At 38.7% G+C, this 25,842-nt stretch overlaps 2 non-coding genes across 2 annotated transcripts; both read right to left on the reverse strand.

Annotated features, from left to right (window-relative positions):
• Positions 1-8,475: 8,475 nt before the first annotated feature.
• Positions 8,476-8,583, reverse strand: LOC112761980 (small nucleolar RNA R71). The gene has a single exon (XR_003182345.1). It is a non-coding gene; the product is annotated as a small nucleolar RNA R71 (small nucleolar RNA).
• A 16,817-nt stretch (positions 8,584-25,400) lies between these two features.
• On the reverse strand, positions 25,401-25,508 carry LOC112760502 (small nucleolar RNA R71). The gene has a single exon (XR_003180939.1). It is a non-coding gene; the product is annotated as a small nucleolar RNA R71 (small nucleolar RNA).
• Positions 25,509-25,842: the final 334 nt, after the last annotated feature.

Consider the following 25,842-nt stretch of genomic DNA (forward strand, 5'->3'; position numbering starts at 1 on the left):
TGGATTATTGCAAATTGTTTGACAATTATTTTTCTCCTATTTAAGGGATTGCTTGCATGTTCATCTTCATATTTTCTATACCCTATTTACCATGCATGCTATGTGTTTGTGAAAAAGCTCATGTGGCATTATGCACTTCTCTATGTTGCTATACTATTCAATACTTACTTTTCACAACTTTCCCTTATTATTTTATTAATTGAATACAATTGTCAATACAAACGTAATGGTTTATTACGAAGTAATGCTTGGTCTATGCTACTCATGCCCTTTGCCAGCATGCCAATAAACACCTTGCATTCACTTGTTTTTATCTGCACTAGCTACTTTCCATTGATGGCTTTTCATATGTACTCGAGAGCATGTGTTAATGTCATCTACATTTTGCTGTGCATCATTCACCCTCTTTTCCGTTTCCTTCCTTGCTGTATATCCCTTTAAATTTAATTTTCTTTCTCTCCCCTTCTTTCAGGATGGCCACCAAGAAAGGAAAGGAGAAAGCAACTTCCAGACCACCAGCAAGAAGAGGAACTAAAAGAGCATTAGTGGCAAAGCCTTCTGCCACCGCAGTCAAGCCCTCAACAAAAATAATTAAGAGGATAATAAAGGTTGACGAAAAAGGAGAAAGCCTTTCCAGCAAAGGACGCTACGCGATTTTCCAATCGCTACTGTGAGCAGATGTTCCCTATCCCGGCAGAAAGGAACTATAACAATGAATACCTTCTTATCCTCCCGTCCAATATTGCCACCTTTGTTGAGCCGCAAATTGAGCAAAGACAATGGGGTTTCCTACGGAGACAGCCGAGGCAGGTCAACCTTTCTTGGGTAGTTGAGTTCTACTCTAACTTCTACATGCCGACCCTGCAGTCTGTTTATGTCCGGCAGAAGCAAGTCCCCATCACAGAAGAGGCCATTCAGCAAGCTCTGAGTCTTCCCCCTATTCCAGCAGAAATGGACGCTTTTCAAGAAGCCACCCTTCAGCGCCAGAGATACCAATTCAACTGGGACTCCATTCTCGGAGTCATCACACTACCTGGCAGCCGTTGGATCTACGGATACCACCGTACCCGCCCTAAGGGAATCTTGGCTTCAGCACTTACCTTGGAGGCTCGCGTATGGGCGCAGATCATGTTCCATTACGTCTTTCCGAGCACTCATGAGTCCTCCTTCACTGCGGACATGGCTGTTCTACTATGGTGCATCCTTACAGACCAACCTATGAATCTCTCAAGACATATCCGGAATGCTATGGTACACGTACAAATTGCGGGCAACCTACCTTTCCCCGCCTTGGTCTCAGATCTTGTCTCAGCAGCCGGAGTCTCCTATAGAGCTGGGGACACCAAAGCCATGCTTCCACGGGATGATCAGTATGTCCCTAACGGGAAATACCTCAGACTCTTAGCAGCCACTACAAGCCTTCCTACTGCTCCAGTTGAAGATAATCCTTCTTCAACACCACAAGCATCTACAACTGAGAAATTGCTCCAGCAGATAATCGAACGGTTTGACCGGCAAGAACAGAAAGCAAAGATGAGAGAGCGCCGTAACGAGCGCCGATTCAAACACCTCAAGGAGCTACTCAAGGGACACTTCAGAGACTCAGACACCCCGGACTCCACTTTCTTTACCAGCACAGGGAGCCATGACGGCCCCGACTGTGGAGATACTGCTACCAGCCCACCCCTGTTCCTGACAGATGGCACCGAGGATGGTGCAAAGCCTTAAGTGTGGGGAGGTCGGTCAGTACCTGACTTCCGAAGGTAATTTCTCTTCTCTAGCACCAATAATTAGGATATTTTAGTTAGATTTTCTTTTCTTTATAGAATAGAATAAATTGCATAGGTTAGGATAGTTGCATGCATGTTCTACTTGATTGAAAAGACAATAAGTTTCTTTTAAAAATCTATCTTTAGAACAAAATTTCACTAATTTTTCGAAAATTCTTATGATAAATTTGCTTGAGTTGTATTTGGAACATGATATTTGAGTTAAAGAACACACAACCTGTGAAAGATTTGAGCCTTTATGAATGGTTACATTATTTAACCATAATTATTTCATTCTTGTGTGTTTACTTCTCTATGATTGTAATCTATATTTTGTTTTATCTTATATGTCCAATAGTTATTATATTTGCATGCTTGCACATGAATGAGGCCATTATTTGTTTAAACTCACTCATCCAAATTAAGCCTACCCTTTTCAATTACCTTTGTTAACCACTTTGAGCCTTTAATTCCCATTTGTTCGATATTTTACCACATTACTAACCTTAAGCCGAAAAACAATTGTATACCCCAATTTGAATCTTTGGTTAGCTTAAGATAGAATTGTGTGTGCTAGTTAAGTATGGGAAATTGTGGGAACAAAAGTTGTTAAGAGAATGTGTCATAAAAATTTAAGGGGAATTTGGATACCTACTCATGTGAAAATATAAGAATGAAAAAAATCTATGTGCATTGATAAGCTTTATTTATTCAAAAAAAAATATGAAAAATCAATAAATAAGGGGACAAAATTACCCCAATATTAAGTTTAATAAAAGATCAATGCACATGTGATAAAAATTAAAGAAAAATTTGGTACATGAGTATGGAAATTATACAAAAGTGAGAATTCTGGGTAGCTAGGTATGAACTTTAAAGATGACATTAAGTGTATACAAGTTATGTTAGAGCTTGGGTTAATTAAAGATTCAATTTATTAGCTCACTTGACCAAATATACACCCCCACCTATACCTTAGCCCCATTACAACCTTGGAAAGACCTCATGATGTTTGCATTGGTGTATTAACTATTGTTGATTGGTTAGGAAAAGAACAAAAGTTAGAAAGCATGATTAGAAAAGGATAGAGTGACCACCCTATACACTAGAGATTAGAGCGTACATACATTATCAGTGAGGGTTCAATACTTGAATTTTCAAGTTCCCTGCTTTCATGAGCTATCTTGCACTTTTCTCTGTTTTATTGTGTAATGATAAAATTAGTGGAATTTGATTTGTAATTGTTTTGAAGAGCTTATTTACTTTTGATCAAGTGGACAAGAATCATATAGTTGCATTTATATATATATATAGGTTTGCATTGCATTTCATGAGTTTCTACATGTTCATACTTATTTCCTTATCTCCTTCAATTAAGCATGAGGACATGCTAATGTTTAAGTGTGGAGAGGTTGATAAACCACTATTTTATGATTTATATTGTGTTTAATTGTGTGGTTTTATCATGATCCTTACCCACTTATTCATTAAATTATCATGCATTTAGATTTCCTTCCTGAATTTATTATGTGTTTGAAAACTGCTTCCTAGAGACTTTAATTATTTATTTTTAATTCTCCTTTATTCCATTCGATGCCGTGATCTGTGTGTTGAGTGTTTCAGACTTTACAGGGCATAAATGAGTTAGAGATTGGAAAAGAAGCTAGCAAAAATGGAAGAAACACAAGAATTTGAGGAGATAACCAGCGAGAAGTGACGCGGTCGCATGGCTCACGCGGCCGCGCGGATTGGAAAAGCTCTGGCGACGCGGTAGCGTGGACGACGCGAACGCGTGGCGAGGAAAAGCGCGAATGACGCGTCCGCATGGATGACGCGATTGCGTGACATGTGCGATCTGCAGAATTCGTTGGGGGCGATTTTGGACCCTATTCCGGCCCAGTTTTCGACCCGGAACAGCAAACTAGAGTCAGAGAACATGCAGAAACAAATAACACATTCATTCAGAGACAGTTTGAGATCTAGTTTTTCACTCTCTTAGGTTTTTCTCTCGAGGTTTTTAGAATTTTAATTTTCAATTGGTCTTAGCATTGGAACATTGAGTAGAGTTATTTTCCTCATCAAGACTTCATCATTCTAGTTTGTTTTCTTAACTTGGGTTCATTCTTCCATGTCCTTTGCTTTGTTCAATTTTGTCATTTAGATACTTTTATGATTATTTAATGCAAGGATTATTTCTTTTTAATTTAATTTCAATTCCAATAATCATGTCTTCTTTTAATTCCCTTTTATGTGCTATGGATTCTTTATTTACAATGCATGAGTAGTTTCCTTACTTGATGGGTAGTTGATTAAAAGGACTCTTGAGTTGGAAGGATTGAAAGAAAAATTGGTAATTGGGTTAAATGTTGGATTGCTATCCTGTAACCAACGCCAATCCCTTTGAATTAAGTGGGTTGCAACTTGTGAACAGATCTGGCATTCCAGCTTGTTTGACTTTCCCTTACTTAGTAAAGGATAATGATGAGCGGATAATTTATACGCTTTTTGACGTTGTTTTTAGTATGTTTTTAGTAGGATCTAGTTACTTTTAGGGATGTTTTCATTAGTTTTTATGTTAAATTCACATTTCTGGACTTTACTATGAGTTTGTGTGTTTTTCTGTGATTTCAGGTATTTTCTGACTGAAATTGAGGGACTTGAAGAAGGACTGCTGATGCTGTTGGATTCTGACCTCCCTGCACTCAAAGTGAATTTTCTGGAGCTACAGAACTTGAAATGGCGCGCTTCCAATTGCGTTGGAAAGTAGACATCCAGGGATTTTTAGCAATATATAATAGTCCATACTTTGGCCAAGAATAGACGACGTAAACTGGCGTTCAACGCCAGCTTTCTACCCAAATCTGGCGTCCAGCGCCAGAAAAGGAGCCAAAACCAGAGTTGAACGCCCAAACTGGCACAAAAGCTGGCGTTCAAATCCAAGAAGGACCTCTACACGTGCAACACTCAAGCTCAGCCCAAACACATACCGAGTGGGCCCAGGAAGTGGATTTATGCATCAATTACTTACTCATGTAAACCCTAGTAGCTAGTTTATTATAAATAGGACCTTTTACTATTGTATTAGATATCTTTGGTCTCAGTTTTAATCCATTATTCATCTTAGGAGACTATTGATCATGCTTTAGGGGGCTGGCCATCTCGGCCATACCTGGACCTTTCACTTATGTATTTTTAACGGTAGAGTTTCTACACTCCATAGATTAAGGTGTGGAGCTCTGCTGTTCCTCAAAGATTAATGCAAAGTACTACTATTTTCTATTCAATTCATCTTATTTTGCTTCTAAGATATCAATTCGCACCCAAGAACGTGATGAAGGTGATGATTATGTGTGATGCTCATCACCATTCTCCCCTATGAACACGTGCCTGACAAACACCTCCGTTCTACATGAAATAAGCTAGAATGAATATCTCTTAGATCTCCTAACCAGAATCTTCGTGGCGTAAGCTAGAATGATGGCGGCATTCAAGAGAATCCGGAAGGTCTAAACCTTGTCTGTGGTATTCCGAGTAGGATTCAATGAATGAATGACTGTGACGAGCTCCAAACTTGCGATTGCAGGGCGTTAGTGACAGACGCAAAAGGATAGTAAATCCTATTCCAGCATGATCGAGAACCGACAGATGAATAGCCGTGCCGTGATAGGGTGCGTGAGCATATTATTCACTGAGAGGATAAGATGAAGCCATTGACAAGGGTGATGCCTCCAGACGATTAGCCGTGCCGTGACAGGGCATTGGATTATTTTCCCGAGAGATGACCGAAAGTAGCCATTGACAGTGGTGATGTATCACATAAAGCCAACCATGGAAAGGAGTAAGACTGATTGGATGAAGATAGCAGGAAAGCAGAGGTTCAGAGGAACGAAAAGCATCTCCATTCGCTTATCTGAAATTCCTACCAATGATTTACATAAGTACCTCTATCCCTATTCTATTATTTATTATTCGAAAACACCATTATCAATTTATATCTGCCTGACTGAGATTTACAAGGTGACCATAGCTTGCTTCATACCAACAATCTCCGTGGGATTCGACCCTTACTCACGTAAGGTATTACTTAGACGACCCAGTGCACTTGCTGGTTAGTTGTATCGAAGTTGTGAACCATGGTATTGGCACCATGTTCTTGGCGCCATTGCCAGGGAAAGAAAGAGCCATGAATTTTACATAATCAAAGTGTAATCACGATTGCGCGTACCAAGTTGCTCACGTTGCCAGGGATTGTTTGAGCCTGGACATCACAATTTCGTGCACCAAGTTTTTGGCGCCGTTGCCGGGGATTGTTTGAGTTTGGACAACTGACGGTTCATCTTGTTGCTCAGATTAGGTAATTTTCTTTTTGCTTTCTTTTCAAAAAAATTTTCAAAAATATTTCAAAATTTTCTCCTTTGTTTTTGAAAAAAAAATTATATAAAAATGTTTTTAAAAATTTTATTCAAAATTTTTAAGAATGAATTTTAGTGTTTCATGAAGCATGTTGAAGCCTGGCTGGCTGTAAAGCCATGTCTAATGCCTTTGGGAATGAGTATGTCAGGCGTGTCATGTCTGAATTACATGCTGAAGCTTGGCTGGCCATTGGCCATGTCTAGTGTTTTGGACCGGAGCTTTCATTGAAAGCTTGGCTGGCTAGTGAGCCATGTCTAATTCCTGGACTGAAGCTTTAGACTATGAATGCAAGATTCCTGGAATTCATGTTAAAAATTTTGGAATCCTTATTTTTTCTTTTTCATATAATTTTCGAAAAAATCCAAAAAAATTAGAAAATCATAAAAATCAAAAACATTTTTTGTGTTTCTTGTTTGAGTCATGAGTCATGTCATAAGTTTGGTGTCATTTGCATGTGCATCTTGCATTTTTCGAAAATATCATGCATTCATAGTGTTCTTCATGATCTTCAAGTTGTTCTTGATAAGTCTTCTTGTTTGATCTTGATGATTTTTTGTTTTGTGTCTTTTCTTGTTTTACATGTGCATTTTTCGTTTTTTAGAGTCTAAACATGAAAGATTTCTAAGTTTGGTGTCTTACATGTTTTCTTTGCATAAAAAATTTTTCAAAAATATGTTCTTGATGTTCATCTTGACATTCAAAGTGTTCTTGGTGTTCATCTTGACATTCATATCATTCATGCATGCATTCATGGTTTTGATTCAAAATTTTCATGCATTGAGTCTTTTTGTTATTTTTCTCTCTCATCATAAAAATTCAAAAAATCAGAAAAATATCTTTCCCTTTTTCTCTCATCAAATTCGAAAATTTGGATTGACTTTTTCAAAAATTTTTAAATCAAATTGTTTCTTATGAGTCAAATCAAATTTTCAATTTGAAAATCTTATCTTTTTCAAAATCTTTTTCAAAAATCAAATCTTTTTCAAAATTCTTAGTTATTTTCGAAAGTTTCAAAAATATTTTTCAAAAATCTTTTTCTTATTTTTATACCAAATTTTCGAAAATAACATAATCAATTAATGTTTTGATTCAAAAATTTGAAGTTTGTTACTTGCTTGTTAAGAAAGATTCAAACTTTAAGTTCTAGAATCATATCTTGTGATTTCTTGTGAATCAAGTCATTAATTGTGATTTTAAAAATCAAATCTTTTTCAAAAACAATTTCAATCATATCTTTTCAAAAATATCTTCTTATCTTTTTTCAAAAATTTGATTTCAAAATATCTTCTCTAACTTCCTAACTTCTTATCTTTTCAAAATTTGTTTCAACTAACTAACTAACTTTTTGTTTGTTTCTTAACTTTTTCAAAACTACCTAACCAACTCTCTCTCTCTCATTTTCGAAAATATCTTCCCTCTTTTTCAAAAATTTCTTAACAATTAACTAATTATTTTTATTTTTGATTTTAAAATTTTTCAGAAAATACTAACATTATTCAAAAACCATTTTCAAAAATCACTAACTCTTTTTCAAAAATATTTTTCGAGAAATTCTCCCTCTCTCATCTCATTCTATTTATTTATTCATCTACTAACATCTCATCTCACATCTCTGCCATCCTCACAGTTGTGTTTCTTTCTTTACATCACACTCTTTGTCTCCCTCTTTCCTTCCACTCACAAAGGGATCCCTATACTATGGTATAAAGGATCCATATTATTATTATTATTATTTTTTCTGTGCCCTCTTCTTTGTCATATGAGCAGGAGCAAGGATAAGAACATTCTTGTGGAAGCAGATCCAGAACCTGAAAGGACTCTGAAGAGAAAATTAAGAGAAGCTAAATTACAATAATTCAGAGATAACCTTTCAGAAATTTTCGAACAGGAAGAGGAGATGGCAGCCAAAAATAATAATAATGTAAGGAAGATGCTTGGTGACTTTACTACACCTAATTCCAATTTACATGGAAGAAGCATCTCCATTCCTGCCATTGGAGCAAACAACTTTGAGCTGAAACCTCAATTAGTTTCTCTGATGCAGCAGAACTGCAAGTTTCATGGACTTCCATCTGAAGATCCTTTTCAGTTCTTAACTGAATTCTTGCAAATATGTGATACTGTTAAGACTAATGGAGTAGATCCTGAAGTCTACAGGCTCATGCTTTTCCCCTTTGCTGTAAGAGACAGAGCTAGATTATGGTTGGATTCTCAACCCAAAGACAACCTGAACTCTTGGGATAAGCTGGTCACGGCTTTCTTAGCCAAGTACTTTCCTCCTCAAAAGCTGAGCAAGCTTAGAGCTGATGTTCAAACCTTCAGACAGAAAAAAGGTGAATCCCTCTATGAAGCTTAGGAAAGATACAAACAGTTGACCAAAAAGTGTCCTTCTGACATGCTTTCAGAATGGACCATCCTGGATATATTCTATGATGGTTTATTTGAGCTATCAAAGATGTCACTGGACACTTCTGCAGGTGGATCCATTCACCTAAAGAAAACGCCTGCAGAAGCTCAAGAACTCATTGACATGGTTGCTAATAACCAGTTCATGTACACTTCTGAAAGGAATCCTGTGAGTAATGGGACGCCTATGAAGAAGGGAGTTCTTGAAGTTGATACTCTGAATGCCATATTGGCTCAGAATAAAATATTGACTCAGCAAGTCAATATGATCTCTCAGAGTCTGCATGGAATGCAAGCTGCATCCAACAGTACTCAAGAGGCTTCTTATGAAGAAGAAGCTTATGATCCTGAGAACCCTGCAATAGCAGAGGTGAATTACTTAGGTGAACCTTATGGAAACACCTATAACTCATCATGGAGAAATCATCCAAATTTCTCATGGAAGGATCAAAAGCCTCAACAAGGCTTTAATAATGGTGGAAGAAACAGGTTTAACAATAATAAACCTTTTCCATCATCCACTCAGCCACAGACAGAGAACTCTGAACAAAATGCTTCTAATTTAGCAAATCTAGTCTCTGATCTATCCAAGGCCACTGTGAGCTTCATGAATGAAACAAGGTCTTCCATTAGAAATTTGGAAGCACAAGTGGGCCAGCTGAGTAAAAGGATCACTGAAATCCCTCCCAGTACTCTCCCAAGCAATACAGAAGAGAACCCAAAAGGAGAGTGCAAGGCCATTGACATAAGCACCATGGCCGAACCTACAAGGGGAGTGGAGAACGCAAATCCCAAGGAGGAAGACCTCCTGGGACGACCAGTGATCAATAAGGAGCTTCCCTCTGAGGAACAAAAGGACTCTGAGGCTCATCTAGAGACCATAGAGATTCCATTGAACCTCCTTATGCCCTTCATGAGCTCTGATGAGTATTCCTCTTCTGAAGAGAATGAGGATGTTACTGAAGAGCAAACTGCCAAGTTTCTTGGTGCAATCATGAAGCTGAATGCCAAATTATTTGGCAATGATACTTAGGAAGTTGAACCTCCCTTGTTCATCAATGAACTAAGTGATCTGGATCAACTGACATTGCCTCAGAAGAGACAGGATCCTGGAAAGTTCATAATACCCTGTACCATAGGCACCATGATCTTTAAGGCTTTGTGTGACCTTGTTTCAGGAATAAACCTCATGCCCCTCTCTGTAATAGAGAAACTGGGAATCTATGGGGTACAAGCTGCTAAAATCTCATTAGAGATGGCAGACAGTTCAAGAAAACAGGCTTATGGACAAGTAGAGGACGTGTTAGTAAAGGTTGAAGGCCCTTACATCCCTGTTGATTTCATAGTCCTGGATACTGGAAAGGAAGAGGATGAATCCATCATCCTAGGAAGACCTTTCCTGGCCACAGCAAGAGCTGTGATTGATGTTGACAGAGGTGAAATAGTCCTTCAATGGAATGAGAACTCCCTTGTGTTTAAAACTCAAGGATCTCCCTCTGCAACCATGGAGAGGAAGCAGAAAAAGCTTCTCTCAAAGCAGAGTCAACCAGAGCCCCCACAGTCAAACTCTAAGTTTGGTGTTGGGAGGCCACAACCAAACTCTAAGTTTGGTGTTGAACTCCCATATCCAAACTCTAATTTTGGTGTTGGAGAGTCTCAACAAAGCTCTGCACATCTGTGAGGCTCCAAGAGAGCCCACTGTCAAGCTATTGACATTAAAGAAGCGCTTGTTGGGAGGCAACCCAATTTTTATTTATCTAACTATATTTTCCTTAGTTATATGTCTTTGTAGGTTCATGATCATGTGGAGTCACAAAATAAATATAAAAATTGAAAACGGAATCAAAAACGGCAGAAGAAAAATCACACCCTGGAGGAGCATCTGTCTGGCGTTCAGCGCCAGAACAGAGCATGGTGCTGGCGCTGAACACCCAAAATGGGCAGCTTCTGGGTGCTGAACGCCAGAACAGGCATGGTTCTGGCGTTCAACGCCAGAAATGGCACACAAATGGGCGTTGAACGCCCAAAATGGCCACCAACCTGGCACTGAACGCCTAGAGTTGTGTGCAAAGGCATTTTTACATGCCTAATGGGTGCAGGGATGTAAATCCTTGAACACCTCAGGATCTGTGGATCCCACAGGATTCCCACCTACCTCCACTCACTTCTTCTCACCACTCTCTTTCACACAACCCCATAAACACTCTTCCCCAAAAACCCTTCACCAATCACCTCAAACTCTCTTCCCCATCACCTCTTCACCACTCACATCCATCCACTCTTCCCCATAAACCTACCTCATAAACTCCACCTACCTTCAAAAATTCAAAACCAATTTCCCACCCAAACCCACCCATATGGCCGAAACCTTCCCCCCTCCCTTCCCTATATAAAGACCTCCATTCTTCATCAAATTCACACAACACATCCCTCTACACTCCTCTTGGCCGAAACCACATCTCCCTCTCCCTCTCCATATTTCTTCTTCTTCTTCTTCTATTCTTTTGTTTATTGCTCGAGGGCGAGCAATATTTTAAGTTTGGTGTGGTAAAAGCATAAGCTTTTTGTTTTTTCCATTACCATTGATAGCTCCTAAGACCGGAGAATCCTCTAGAAAGGGGAAGGGGAAGATAAAAGCTTCCACCTCCGAGTCATGGGAGATGGAAAGATTCATCTCCAAAGCCCATCAAAAGAAGGTGATCCCCGAGGTCCCTTTCAAACTCAAAAGAAATGAGTATCCGGAGATCCGACATGAAATTCAAAGAAGAGGTTGGGAAGTTCTAACAAATCCCATCCAACAAGTCGGCATCCTAATGGTTCAAGAGTTCTATGCCAATGCATGGATCACCAAGAACCATGATCAAAGTAAGAACCCGGATCCAAAGAACTATGTTACAATGGTTCGGGGGAAATACTTAGATTTTAGTCCGGAAAATGTGAGGTTGGCGTTCAACTTGCCAAACATGGAAGAGAATGCACGCCCCTACACAAGGAGAGTCAACTTTGATCAAAGGTTGGACCAAGTCCTCATGGACATATGTGTAGAAGGAGCTCAATGGAAGGTTGACTCCAAAGGCAAGCCGGTTCAACTAAGAAGATTGGACCTCAAGCCTGTAGCTAGAGGATGGTTGGAGTTCATTCAATACTCAATCATTCCCACTAGCAACCGGTCTGAAGTTACTATAGACCGGACCATCATGATCCATAGCATCATGATTGGAGAAGAGGTGGAAGTTCATGAGATTATACCTCAAGAACTCTACAAGGTGGCTGACAAGTCTTCCACTATGGCAAGGTTAGCCTTTTCTCACCTCATTTGCCACCTATGCAATTCAGCTGGGATTGACATAGAGGGAGATATCCTCATTAAAGAGGACAAGCCCATCACTAAGAAGAAGATGGAGCAAGCAAGAGAGCCCAGTCATGGAGCTCAAGAGGCGCAAGAAGCTCATTTCCATGAGATCCCTGAGATGCCTCAAATGCACTTTCCTCCACAAAATTTTTGGGAGCAAATCAACACCTCCCTAGGAGAATTGAGTTCCAATATGGGACAACTAAGGGTGGAACATCAAGAGCACTCCATCATGCTTCATGAAATAAGAGAAGATCAAAAAGCAATGAGGGAGGAGCAACAAAGACAAGGAAGAGACATAGAAGAGCTCAAGGACATCATTAGTTCCTCAAGAAGGAAACGCCACCATCACTAAGGTGGATTCATTCCTTGTTCTTATTTCTTCTGTTTTTCGTTTTCTATGATATGTGCTTATCTATGTTTGTGTCTTCATTACATGATCATCAATAGTAGTAACTATGTCTTAAAGTTATGAATGTCCTATGAATCCATCACCTCTCTTAAAAAAAAATGTTTTAAATCAAAAGAACAAGAAATACATGAGTTTCGAATTTATCCTTGAACTTAGCTTAATTATATTGATGTGGTGACAATGCTTCTTGTTTTCTGAATGTATGCTTGAACAGTGCATATGTCTTTTGAAGTTGTTGTTTAAGAATGTTAAATATGTTGGCTCTTGAAAGAATGATGACTAGGAAACATGTTATTTGATAATCTGAAAAATCATAAAAATGATTCTTGAAGCAAGAAAAAGCATCAAAGAACAAAGCTTGCAGAAAAAAAAAGGTAGGTGAAAAAAAAAATAGAAAGAAAAAGCCAATAACCCTTAAAACCAAAAGGCAAGGGAAATAAAAAGGATCCCAAGGCTTTGAGCATCAGTGGATAGGAGGGCCTAAAGGAATAGAATCCTGGTCTAAGCGGCTAAACCAAGCTATCCCTAACCATGTGCTTATGGCGTGTAGGTGTCAAGTGAAAACTTAGTAGGATCTAGTTACTTTTAGGGATGTTTTCATTAGTTTTTATGTTAAATTCACATTTCTGGACTTTACTATGAGTTTGTGTGTTTTTCTGTGATTTCAGGTATTTTCTGACTGAAATTGAGGGACTTGAGCAAAAATCAGATTCTGAGGTTGAAGAAGGACTGCTGATGCTGTTGGATTCTGACCTCCCTGCACTCAAAGTGGATTTTCCGGAGCTACAGAACTCGAAATGGTGCGCTTCCAATTGCGTTGGAAAGTAGACATCCAGGGCTTTCCAGATATATATAATAGTCCATACTTTGGCCAAGAATAGATGACGTAAACGGGCGTTCAACGCTAGCTTTCTACCCAAATCTGGCGTCCAGCACCAGAAAAGGAGCCAAAACCAGAGTTGAACGCCCAAACTGGCACAAAAGCTGGCGTTCAACTCCAAGAAGGACCTCTACACGTGCAACACTCAAGATCAGCCCAAACACACACCAAGTGGGCCCAAAAAGTGGATTTATGCATCAATTACTTACTCATGTAAACCCTAGTAGCTAGTTTATTATAAATAGGACCTTTTACTATTGTATTAGGTATCTTTGGTCTCAGTTTTAATCCATTATTAATCTTAGGAGACTATTGATCACGCTTTAGGGGGCTGGCCATCTCGGCCATGCCTGGACCTTTCACTTATGTATTTTTAACGGTAGAGTTTCTACACTCCATAGATTAAGGTGTGGAGCTCTGTTGTTCCTCAAAGATTAATGCAAAGTACTACTGTTTTCTATTCAATTCATCTTATTTCACTTCTAAGATATCCATTCGCACCCAAGAACGTGATGAAGGTGATGATTATGTGTGACACTCATCACCATTCTCCCCTATGAACACGTGCCTGACAAACACCTCCGTTCTACATGAAATAAGCTAGAATGAATATCTCTTAGATCTCCTAACCAGAATCTTCGTGGCGTAAGCTAGAATGATGGCGGAATTCAAGAGAATCCGGAAGGTCTAAACCTTATCTGTGGTATTCCGAGTAGGATTCAATGAATGAATGACTGTGACGAGCTCCAAACTCGCGATTGCAGGGCGTTAGTGACAGACGCAAAAGGATAGTAAATCCTATTCCAGCATGATCGAGAACCGACAGATGAATAGCCGTGCCGTGACAGGGTGCGTGAGCATATTATTCACTGAGAGGATAAGATGAAGCCATTGACAAGGGTGATGCCTCCAGACGATTAGCCGTGCCGTGACAGGGCATTGGATCATTTTCCCGAGAGATGACCGAAAGTAGCCATTGACAGTGGTGATGTATCACATAAAGCCAGCCATGGAAAGGAGTAAGATTGATTGGATGAAGATAGCAGGAAAGCAGAGGTTCAGAGGAACGAAAAGCATCTCCATTCGCTTATCTGAAATTCCTACCAATGATTTACATAAGTACCTCTATCCCTATTCTATTATTTATTATTCGAAAACACCATTATCAATTTATATCTGCCTGACTGAGATTTACAAGGTGACCATAGCTTGCTTCATACCAACAATCTCCGTGGGATTCGACCCTTACTCACGTAAGGTATTACTTGGACGACCCAGTGCACTTGCTGGTTAGTTGTATCGAAGTTGTGAACCATGGTATTGGCACCATGTTCTTGGTGCCATTGCCAGGGAAAGAAAGAGCCATGAATTTTACATAATCAAAGTGTAATCACGATTGCGCGTACCAAGTTGCTCACGTTGCCAGGGATTGTTTGAGCCTGGACATCACAATTTCGTGCACCAGATAACCAAACCGAACAACCATTAATTATAAATTAATCTTACAATCACTCCACCAACGATAAAAATTCCAACCAATTAACTCCCAGTCAAGGCTTTTATTCATATTATTTAAATTTCCTCAATTTACATTCCAATTTACTTAGCTCAACTTCTTGGAACATCTGATTAATAAGATAGCACACTTTTCTGCAACTCGTTGGGAGACGACCTGGGACTTAAAACTCCCAGTAATTTTTAATTTAATTCTCTGTGACATATTTCTAAATTGATAGGCAGATTTTCGGTGAGTTAAGAACTATACTTGCAACGTAACCACTTTAATAATTTTTAATTCACCAGCTTCTGCGTCTCATCACCTAACTATGAGCAGAAATTAGAGTTAAAGCCCCTCCCTCCACACCTCAAGTATGCTTACCTTGAGGACAAGTAGAAGTTTCCAGTCATCATTGCAAGGGAACTTACTTCTCAACAAGAAAAACAACTACTCAGAGTGCTGAGAAAACATAAGAAAGCAATCGGATGGAGCTTGGCGGATATAGTAGGCATTAGTTCCCAAATTTGTGAACATAGAATATTCTTAGAAGAGGGAGCAAAGCCTGTCCGTCAGCCTCAAAGAAGATTGAATCCTACCATCTTAGAAGTTGTCAAGAAGGAAGTGACCAGGCTACTTGAAGCAGATATCATTTACCCGATTTCAGATAGTGAATGGGTCAGCCCAGTACAAGTAGTGCCCAAGAAGTCTGAAGTCACAACATTAAAGAATGAGCATGGAGAGCTTCTGACAACTAGAGTACAGAACTCATGGAGAGTTTGCATTGACTATAGGCGTCTCAATCAAGCCACTCGCAAGGACCATTACCCTTTGCCATTCATTGATCAAATGCTTGATCGCCTGTCAGGTAAATCTCATTATTGTTTTTTAAATGGTTATACATGATACTTTTAAATTTATATAGCTCCTGAAGATCAGGAGAAGACCACTTTCACATGTCCCTTTGGAACTTATGCTTATAAGAGAATGCCCTTTGGCTTGTGCAATGCACCAGCTACCTTCCAAAGATGCATGATGAGTCTTTTCTCTGATCTTATTGAGAACTGTATGAAGATTTTTATGGATGATTTCAGCATATATGGTGATTCATTTAGCCTTTGATTGGATAGTTTATCTAGAGTGTTAGACATATGTGTTAATACAAACCTTGTGTTAAATTTTGAAAAATGTCACTTTATGGTCAAACAAGGAATTGTATTAGGACATGTTGTATCTAATACTGGCATTTCTGTAGATCCAGCAAAGGTAGATGTTATTTCTAGTTTACCTTATCCCTCTTCCATGAGGGAAGTCCGTTCATTCCTTGGCCACGCAGGTTTTTACAGGAGATTCATTAAGGACTTCAGTAAGGTAGCATTACCTTTATCCAGATTGCTGCAGAAGGAAATTGAGTTCAAGTTCAGTGACAGCTGTATGCAAGCGTTTGATAAGCTGAAAACCGCCCTGACTCAAGCTCCAATTGTGAGAGGACCAGACTGGAGCCAGCCATTTGAAATCATGTGTGATGCTTCCAACCATGCGGTAGGAGCAGCGCTGGCTCAGCGCGAAGGTAAGGACCCTTTTGTAACTGCTTATGCATCTAAGACTTTAGATGCTGCTCAGTCTAATTATACTACTACTGAAAAAGAGCTTCTTGCTATTATTTTTGCTCTGGATAAATTCCGAGCCTACTTACTTGGTACTAAGGTAGTAGTGTACTCAGACCATGCATCTCTAAAATATTTATTAGCTTAAAAGGAGTCCAAACCAAGGCTAATACGTTGGATACTACTGTTAAAAGAATTTGATTTAGAAATAAAGGACAGGAGTGGTAACCAGCATTTAGTGGCAGACAACCTGAGTCGCCTTGAGCACATTAAGGGTAACTCCACTCCTATAAATGATAAATTCCCATTTGATAACTTACAAGCAGTATCTAAAGTAGTTCCTTGGTATGCACCTGTAGCTAATTATCTAGTTAGCCACACTTTTCCTCCAAATTTTACTAAGCACCAGAGAGACAAGCTGAAAAGTGAGTCCAAATATTATATATGGGACGATCCATATTTATGGAGGTGTGGTGCTGACCAGATAATTAGACGGTGTGTGCCTCAATCAGAATTCCAGTCTATTTTAGAGGCCTACCACTCATCTGAGAGTGGAGGACATTTTGGCCTCAAAGAACAGCTAGAAAAATTCTAGACTGTGGATTCTGGTGGCCTACTCTTTTTAAAGATGCTGCTGAATTTTGTAAATCTTGCTCCTCATGCCAAAGGTTTGGTAATATATCCAAGAGGAATGAGATGCCTCAACAGTTTATGCTTTTCTGTGAAATTTTTGATGTTTGGGGCATTGACTTCATGGGTCCATTTCCAAATTCTAGCGGTTACTCTTATATACTGTTAGCAGTTGATTATGTTTATAAGTGGGTGGAAGCAATTCCCACCCGCACTGATGATGCTAACACTGTTGTTTCCTTTGTTAGAAACCATATTATCTGTCAGTTTGGATCACCACGAGCAATCGTGAGCGATCAAGGCACCCATTTTTGTAACAGGAGACTAACAGGATTACTGAAGAAGCATGGGATAATTCACAAAGTAGCAACAGCTTATCATCCCCAGACCAATGGGCAAGTAGAAGTCTCTAACAGAGAGATTAAACGTATTCTAGAGAAGATAGTAAAACCTCACAGGAAGGACTGGAGTGCCAGGCTACAAGATGCACTCTGGGCTTATAGAACAGCGTACAAGACACCCATTGGGATGAGCCCCTTCTGCTTGGTTTACGGAAAGGCTTACCACCTCCTCATAGAGGTAGAACACAAGGCTTTCTGGGCTGTGAAGGAATGTAACATGAATCCTACAAGAGCTGGTGTTGAAAGGAAGCTGCAACTAGCAGAACTAGAGACTCTTCGCCTAGAAGCATATGACAACTCCAGGCGTTACAAGGAGAAAATAAAGGCTATCCATGACAAACACATAAAAAGGAGAAAATTCAGACCAGGGGAGTTAATTCTACTTTATAACTCCAGACTGAGGCTCATGCCAGGTAAACTGAGATCAAGATGGGAAGGTCCATACAGAGTAGAGAAGGTAGAGCCATATGGAGTTTTCCACCTGCGTCATCCTGTTAACTCCAAATTTCTTAAGGTTAATGGACATCGCCTAAGGTTTTACCATGGTGAGAAGATGAAGAATCAAAAGGAGCTAGAGATCTTCCTCTTGGAAGATCCACCAAGAGAAGCTGAATGAGCCTAACGAGCGTCCAACTTAAGGACGTAAAAGCAAAGTGCTAGGTGGGAAACAACCCACCATGGTATGATCATTCCGTTTCAGTCTTAGTTTTAATTTTACTTTATTTTTAAGATGTTAATGACTCTTCTCATCATCCCTGCATTTAGCTGCATACAGTTTGCATGTGCATTTTACATAATAGTTTTCCAAAAAAAAAAAAAAAAAATCACGCACGCGACGCGGCAGCGTCGCTGACGCGTCTGCGTCACCAGTGCAATATGAAGAAAAGGAAGTTGACCAGTAAGTCACGCGAAAGCATGGCTGGAGGCGCGCCTTAGGCACAAATATGCCCACGCGTCTGTGTCGCCCACGCGGCTGTGTCATTTGGAAAATAAACCTCCCACGCGTTCGCGTCACCCACGTGAATGCGTGACCCTAAAAATTCGACGTAAATCAGTGTATGGCAGCATGTTGCAATGGAGTTGGGCTGGACTGATGCTAGAAGCACCAGCTACATCACGTGACCGCATGCCCATGCGGTCGCGTCGTTTTCAAAACATCACCATTCACGCGATCGCGTCAACCACACTATCGTGTCACCCTAAAAAATTTGGCAAAAAGAGTTTGAAACAGAGAGTCGCTCGAACGCGCGGCTCCTCTCGCGCCATTCGCACAATTCAAGTCACGCGACCGCGTGACCCACGCGTCCGCGTCACATGTAGCGCACAGAATACTCAGATCAGCCAAAATATCTTATCTTTTCTTCTCCCAAATCCTTATTTTTCTTTTCCTTTGTTATTTCTTTCTTCCCCCTTCTTCCTTCTCTATTCATTCTCACTTTTTACCTTCTCCATCCTTATTTTTCACACCCATCATCAAGGTTCTTTTCTTTCTTTCTTTACTTTTTACTTTCCCTTATCAATTTTATTTATGTTTTAAATTTTTCTTTTCACCTTCATTATCTATATTTCCCCTTATTCTTCTTTCTTTTAATTCCTTTTAATTGGTGTTGAAAATTTATTTCAGTCTTTATTTTCTATATTTTGCTTGTGGATTATCATGGATTTGTTTGACAATTCTTATCAATCTTTAAAGGGTTACTTGCATGTCTACTTCATATTTTCAAAAACATATTTACCATGCATGCTTTGTGTTTGTGAAAAAGCCTGTATGGCATCATGGACTACCTTCATGTTATCATACTACCTTAATGCCTGCTTTTCACAAAACCCCTTTTATATTTTATTAATTTAATTTAATTGTCAATACAAACAGGTTATTAGTTTGAAAGACTTGGTAATCTAACTTGGACATTGAATGCTTGATCTATGCTACTCATGCCTTTGTCGGCATGCCAATAAACATCTTGCATTTATTTGTCATCACATGCACGTACTATCTTACCTATGATGAACTTTTCACATGTAGTGTAGACCATGTGTTAACGACATCCCTCTTTACCGTGCATTGATTACCACTCATAATATTTGCTCCCTTGCTCGAACCCTTCACTTTACACATTACTTTCTCCTACCTTTTTCAGGATGGCCACCAAGAGAGGAAAAGAGAAAGTTACCCCCAAACCAACAGCAAGGAGAGGAACAAAAAGAGCATTAGTGGCAGAGCCACCTTCAACAGCAGTAAAGCCCTCAACAAAAAGAATCAAGAGGATCATCAAGGTCGATGAAAAAGAAAAAGCTTTTCCAGCAAAGGACACTGCGCGGTTTCCTAACCGCTACTGTGAGCAGATGTTTCCCATCCTGGCAGAGAGGAATTACAACAATGAATACCTTCTTATCCTCCAACCTGCATTGCTTAATTTGTTGAGCCGCAAATTAAACGAAGACAATGGGAATTTCTACGAAGACAGCCACGGCAGGTTAATCTCTCATGGGTAGTAGAATTCTACTCCAACTTTTACATGCCAACCATGCAGTCTGTCTATGTCCATCAGAAGCAAGTCCCCATAACTGAAGAGGCCATTCAACAAGCTTTAGATCTTCCCCCTGCTCTAGAAGGATTGGACGCATTCCAAGAAGCCTCACTCAAGCGCCAGACATACCAATTTGACTGGGACACCGTTCTCAGAATTATAGCACAACCTGGCAGCAGATGGATCTACGGATATCATCGATCCCGACCAAAAGGGATCTCAGCTTCTGCACTTACCTTGGAGGCTCGAGTATGGGCACAAATCATGTCCCATTATGTATTTCCGAGCACTCACAAGTCCTCCTTTACTGCAGACCTGGCTGTTTTACTCTAGTGTATCCTTACAGACCAACACCTAAACTTACCAAGACACATCCGGAATGCAATGGGACACATACAGATAGCGGGAAACTTACCTTTTCCCGCCTTGGTTTTAGATCTCGTCTCAGCAGCCGGAGTCTCCTACAGAGCTGGGGACACCAAAGCCTTCCTTCCCCGAGATGATCAGTATGTCCCTAACGGGAAATATATCAGACCACCAGCAGCCACTACAAGCCAGCCTACAGAACCGGCTGAAGACATTCCTCCTTCAACACCACAAGCACCTACAACAAACAAACTGCTCCATCAGATACTTGAAAGGTTGGATCGGCAGGAACACAAAGCAAAGATAAGAGAGCGCCGTAACAAGCGCCGATTCACATATCTCAAGGAGCTACTTTTAGGAAACTACAAAGACCCAGACACCTCGGAATCCACCTCATTTACCAGCACAGGGAGCCATGACGGTCCCGATGGTGGAGATGCTGCTACCAGTCCCCCTCTGTTCTTGACGGATGGCACCGAGGACGGTGCAAAGCCTTAAGTGTGTGGAGGTCGGTCAGTACCTGACCTCCGGAGGTAATTTCTTTTCCTTAAAACACCAATAAAATAGGATATTTAGTCAAATTTTCTTTTGTATAATAAGATAGATTGCATAGAAATAGGTTATTCACATGCATGTTCTACTTGATTGAAAATAATAAGTTTCTTCTAAGACCCTACTTTTTGAAAAAATTCACTAATTTAAATCAAAATCGTTGTGTAAACTTGTTTGAAGTTGTATTTGGAACATAGTTTAAAAAAAGCTAAGAACACACAACCTGAGAGATTTGAGCTTAATTACATGGTTACATTATTTAACCATAATTATTTTATTCTTGTGTGTTTGCTTATCTATAATTGTGATCTTTATTTTGTTTCACCCTTGATGAGCGGATAATTTATACACTTTTTGAAATTGTTTTTAGTATGCTTTTAGTATGTTTTAGTTAGTTTTTATTATATTTTTATTAGTTTTTAATTAAAATTAACTTTTCTGGATTTTACTATGAGTTTGTGTCTTTTTCTGTGATTTCAGGTATTTTCTGGCTGAAATTGAGGGACCTGAGCAAAAATCTGATTTAGAGGCTGAAAAAGGACTGCAGATGCTGTTGGATTCTGACCTCCCTGCACTTGAAGTTGATTTTCTGGAGCTACAGAAGCTCAATTGGCGTGCTCTCAATTGCGTTGGAAAGTAGACATCCTGGACTTTCCAGCAATATATAATAGTTCATACTTTGCTCGAGATTTGATGGCCCAAATCGGCGTTCCAAGTCAATGTAGAAATTCTGGTGTCAAAATGCCAGAACTGGCATAAAAGCTGGAGTTAAACGCCCAAACTGGCATAAAAGCTGGCTGATGAGCGGATAATTTATACGCTTTTTGGCATTATTTTTACATAGTTTTCAGTATGATTTAGTTAGTTTTTAGTATATTTTTATTAATTTTTAATTTAAATTCACATTTCTGGACTTTACTATGTGTTTGTGTGTTTTTCTGTGATTTCAGGTATTTTCTGGCTGAAATTGAGGGAGCTGAGCAAAATCAGATTCAGAGGTTGAAGAAGGACTGCAGATGCTGCTAGATTCTGACCTTTCTGCACTCAAAGTGGATTTTCTGGAGCTACATAACTCCAAATGGTGTGATCTTAATTGCGTTGGAAATTAGACATCCAGGGCTTTCCAAAATATATAATAGTTTATACTTTGTTCAAGTTTAGATGACACAAACTGGCATTGAACGCCAGTTCCATGCTGCATTCTAGAGTTAAACGCCAGAAACAGGTTGCAAAGTGGAGTTAAACGCCAGAAACAGGTTACAAACTGGCGTTCAACTCCAAGAGAAGCCTCTACACGTGTAAAGCTCAATGCTCAGCCCAATCACACATCAAGTGGGTCCCAGAAGTAGATTTCTGCATCATTTACTCATTTCTGTAAACCCTAGTAACTAGTTTAGTATAAATAGGACTTTTTACTATTGTATTTACATCTTTGGACTATCTTTTGATCCTTTGATCACGTTTAGGGGGCTGGGCATTCGGCCATGCCTGGACCTTATCACTTATGTATTTTCAACGGTAGAGTTTCTACAATCCATAGATTAAGGTGTGGAGCTCTGCTGTTCCTCATGAATTAATACAAAGTACTATTGTTTTTCTATTCAATTCAAACTTATTCCTTCTCTAAGATATCCATTCGCACCCAAGAACATGATGAATGTGATGATTATGTGACGCTCATCATCATTCTCACCTATGAACGCGTGCCTGACAAACACTTCCGTTCTACATGCAAACAAGCTAGAATGAGTATCTCTTAGATATCTAATACAGAGGACCGAGTCCGAAATTTTAGAATCTTTGTGGTATAAGTTAGAACCGATGGACGGCCATTCTTGAGATCTGGAAAGTCTAAAACTTGTCTGTGATATTCCGAGTAGGATCTGGGAAGGGATGGCTGTGACGAGCTTCAAACTCGCGAGTGCTGGGCGTAGTGATAGACGCAAAAGGATAGTAAATCCTATTCCAGTATGATCGAGAACCGACAGATGATTAGCCATGCAGTGACAGCGCATTGGACCATTTTCACAGAGAGGATAGGATGTAGCCATTGACAACGGTGATGCCCTACATAAAGCTTGCCATGGAAAGGAGTAGGAATGATTGGATGAAGACAGCAGGAAAGCAGAGGTTCAGAGGAATGAAAGGCATCTCTATACGCTTATTTGAAATTCTCACCAATGAATTACATAAGTATCTCTATCCTAGTTTATATTTCAATTATGTTTTAATTATCAAATCTCCATAACTATCTGAATCCGCCTGACTGAGATTTACAAGGTGACCATAGCTTGCTTCAAGCCGACAATCTCCGTGGGATCGACCCTTACTCACGTAAGGTTTATTACTTGGACGACCCAGTGCACTTGCTGGTTAGTTGTACGGAATTGTGACTAAGTGTGATTCACATTTGAGAGCACCAAGCCATTGGCGCCATTGTTGAAGATCATGATTTCGCATACCAAGTTTTTGGCGCCGTTGCCGGGGATTGTTCGAGTTTGGACAACTGACGGTTCATCTTGTTGCTCAGATTACGTAATTTTATTTTAATTTTAAGCTTTTTATTTCTTATTTTCGAAAAATACAAAAAATTTCTTCTTTTCGTTCTTCCCAAAATAATTTTCAAAAAAAAAAAAACCAAAAATATTGTGTTTTTTGTTTTAGTCTTGTGTCAAATTTTAAGTTTGGTGTCAATTGCATCTTTTTAATTTTTCTTAAAATTTTTGAAAAACTCATGCATTTGTTCTTCATGATCTTCAAGTTGTTCTTGGTGAGTCTTCTTGTTTGATCTTTAAAATTTCTTGTTTTGTGTCTTTTCTTGTTTTTCATATGCATTTTTAATTTGTTAGTGTCAAATATTAAAAATCTTTAAGTTTGGTGTCTTGCATGTTTTTCTCTTCTTCAAAGTTTTTAAAATAAGTTCTTGGTGTTCGTCTTGGCATTCAAAGTGTTCTTGGTGTTCATCTTGACATTCATAGTGTTCTTGCATGCATCATGTGTTTTGATCCAAAATTTTCATGCGTTGAGTCTTTTTGATGTTTTTCTCTTTCCTTATTAAAATTCAAAAATAAAAAAATATCTTTCCCTTTTTCACTCATAAATTTTCGAAAATTTGAGTTGACTTTTTCAAAACTTTTTAAAATTTAGTTGTTTCTTATGAGTCAAATCAAATTTTCAATTTAAAATTCTATTTTTTTCAAAAATCAGATCTTTTTCAATTTTTCTTTCATATTTTCGAACATTTCAAATTAATTTTCAAAATCTTTTTCTTATTTTTATGTGATTGATTCAAAATATTAAGTTTATTATTTTCAAAATCTTTTTCAAATCTTTTTCTTATTTTCAAAATCTTTTTCTTATTATTTTTATTCCATATTTTCGAATTCAATGCTAACAATTAATGTGATTGATTCAAAAATATTAAGTTTGTTACTTGCCTAATAAGAAAGGTTCAATCTTTAAATTTTAAAATCAAATCTTTTTGTTTCTTATTAGTCAAGTAATCAACTTTAATTTTCAAAATCAAATCTTTTTAAAATCTTTTTCAAATTAAATTTCAATCACATCTTTTTCAAAATTTAATTTCAAAATCTTTTCTAACTTTTTATCTTTTCAATTTGATTTTCAAATCTTTTTCAATTAACCACTTTACTTTTTATTTGATTCTTATCTTTTTCAAAACTACCTAACTAACTCCCTCTCCAATTTTCGAAATCTCTTCCCTCTTTCTCAAATTTCCTTTTTAATTAACTAATTGTTTTGTTTCAATTTAATTTGATTTCAATTTTAATTTTTGAATCTTAACTTTAATTTTAAATATTTTTATTTTATTTTGTTTAATTTTCGAATTCTTCTCTTCCTCACCTCCTTCTATTTATTTATTCATCTACTAACACTTCTCCTCCACCCAAAAATTCGAACCCCATCCCCCTCTCTGTGTTCGAATTTTTCCTCTTCTCCTTCTTACATTCTTCTCTTCTTATACTTGCATAAGGAATCTCTATACTGTGACATAGAGGATTCTATATTTTCTTTTGTGTTCTCTTCTTTTTCATATGAGTAGGAATAAAGATAAGAACATTCTTGTTGAAGCCGATCTTGAACTTGAAAGGACTCTGAAGAGGAAGCTAAGGGAAGCTAAAGCTAAACTCTCTGGAGAAAATCTGACAGAAATTTTCGAAAAGGAAGGAGACATGGCTGAAAATAATAACAATGCAAGGAAGATGCTTGGTGACTTTATTGCACCAAATTCCAATTTACATGGAAGAAGCATCTCAATCCCTGCCATTGGAGCAAACAACTTTGAGCTTAAACCTCAATTAGTTTCTCTGATGCAACAGAACTGCAAGTTTCATGGACTTCCATCTGAAGATCCTTTTCAGTTCTTAACTGAATTCTTGCAGATCTGTGATACTATTAAGACCAATGGGGTTGATCCCGAGGTCTACATGCTTATGCTTTTCCCATTTGCTGTAAGAGACAGAGCTAGAATATGGTTGGACTTACAACCTAAGGATAGCCTGAACTCTTGGGATAAGCTGGTCACGGCTTTCTTAGCCAAGTTCTTTCCTCCTCAAAAGCTTAGCAAGCTTAGAGTGGATGTTCAAACCTTCAAACAAAAGGAAGGTGAGTCCCTCTATGAAGCTTGGGAGAGATACAAAGAACTGACCAAAAAGTGTCCTTCTGACATGCTTTTAGAATGGACCATCCTGGATATATTCTATGATGGTCTGTCTGAGCTATCAAAGATGTCATTGGACCACTCTGTAGGTGGATCCATTCACCTTAAGAAAATGCCTGCAGAAGCTCAAGAACTCATTGACATGGTTGCAAATAATCAGTTCATGTATACTTTTGAAAGGAATCCTGTGAGTAATGGGACGCCTATGAGGAAGGGAGTTCTTGAAATTGATACTCTGAATGCCATATTGGCTCAGAACAAAATATTGACTCAGCAAGTCAATATGATCTCTCAGAGTTTGAATGGATTGAAGGAATCATCCAACAGTACTATAGAGGCATCTTCTG

This window comes from Arachis hypogaea, chromosome 16 (assembly GCF_003086295.3).
Source record: "Arachis hypogaea cultivar Tifrunner chromosome 16, arahy.Tifrunner.gnm2.J5K5, whole genome shotgun sequence".
Taxonomy (NCBI): Eukaryota; Viridiplantae; Streptophyta; class Magnoliopsida; order Fabales; family Fabaceae; genus Arachis; species Arachis hypogaea.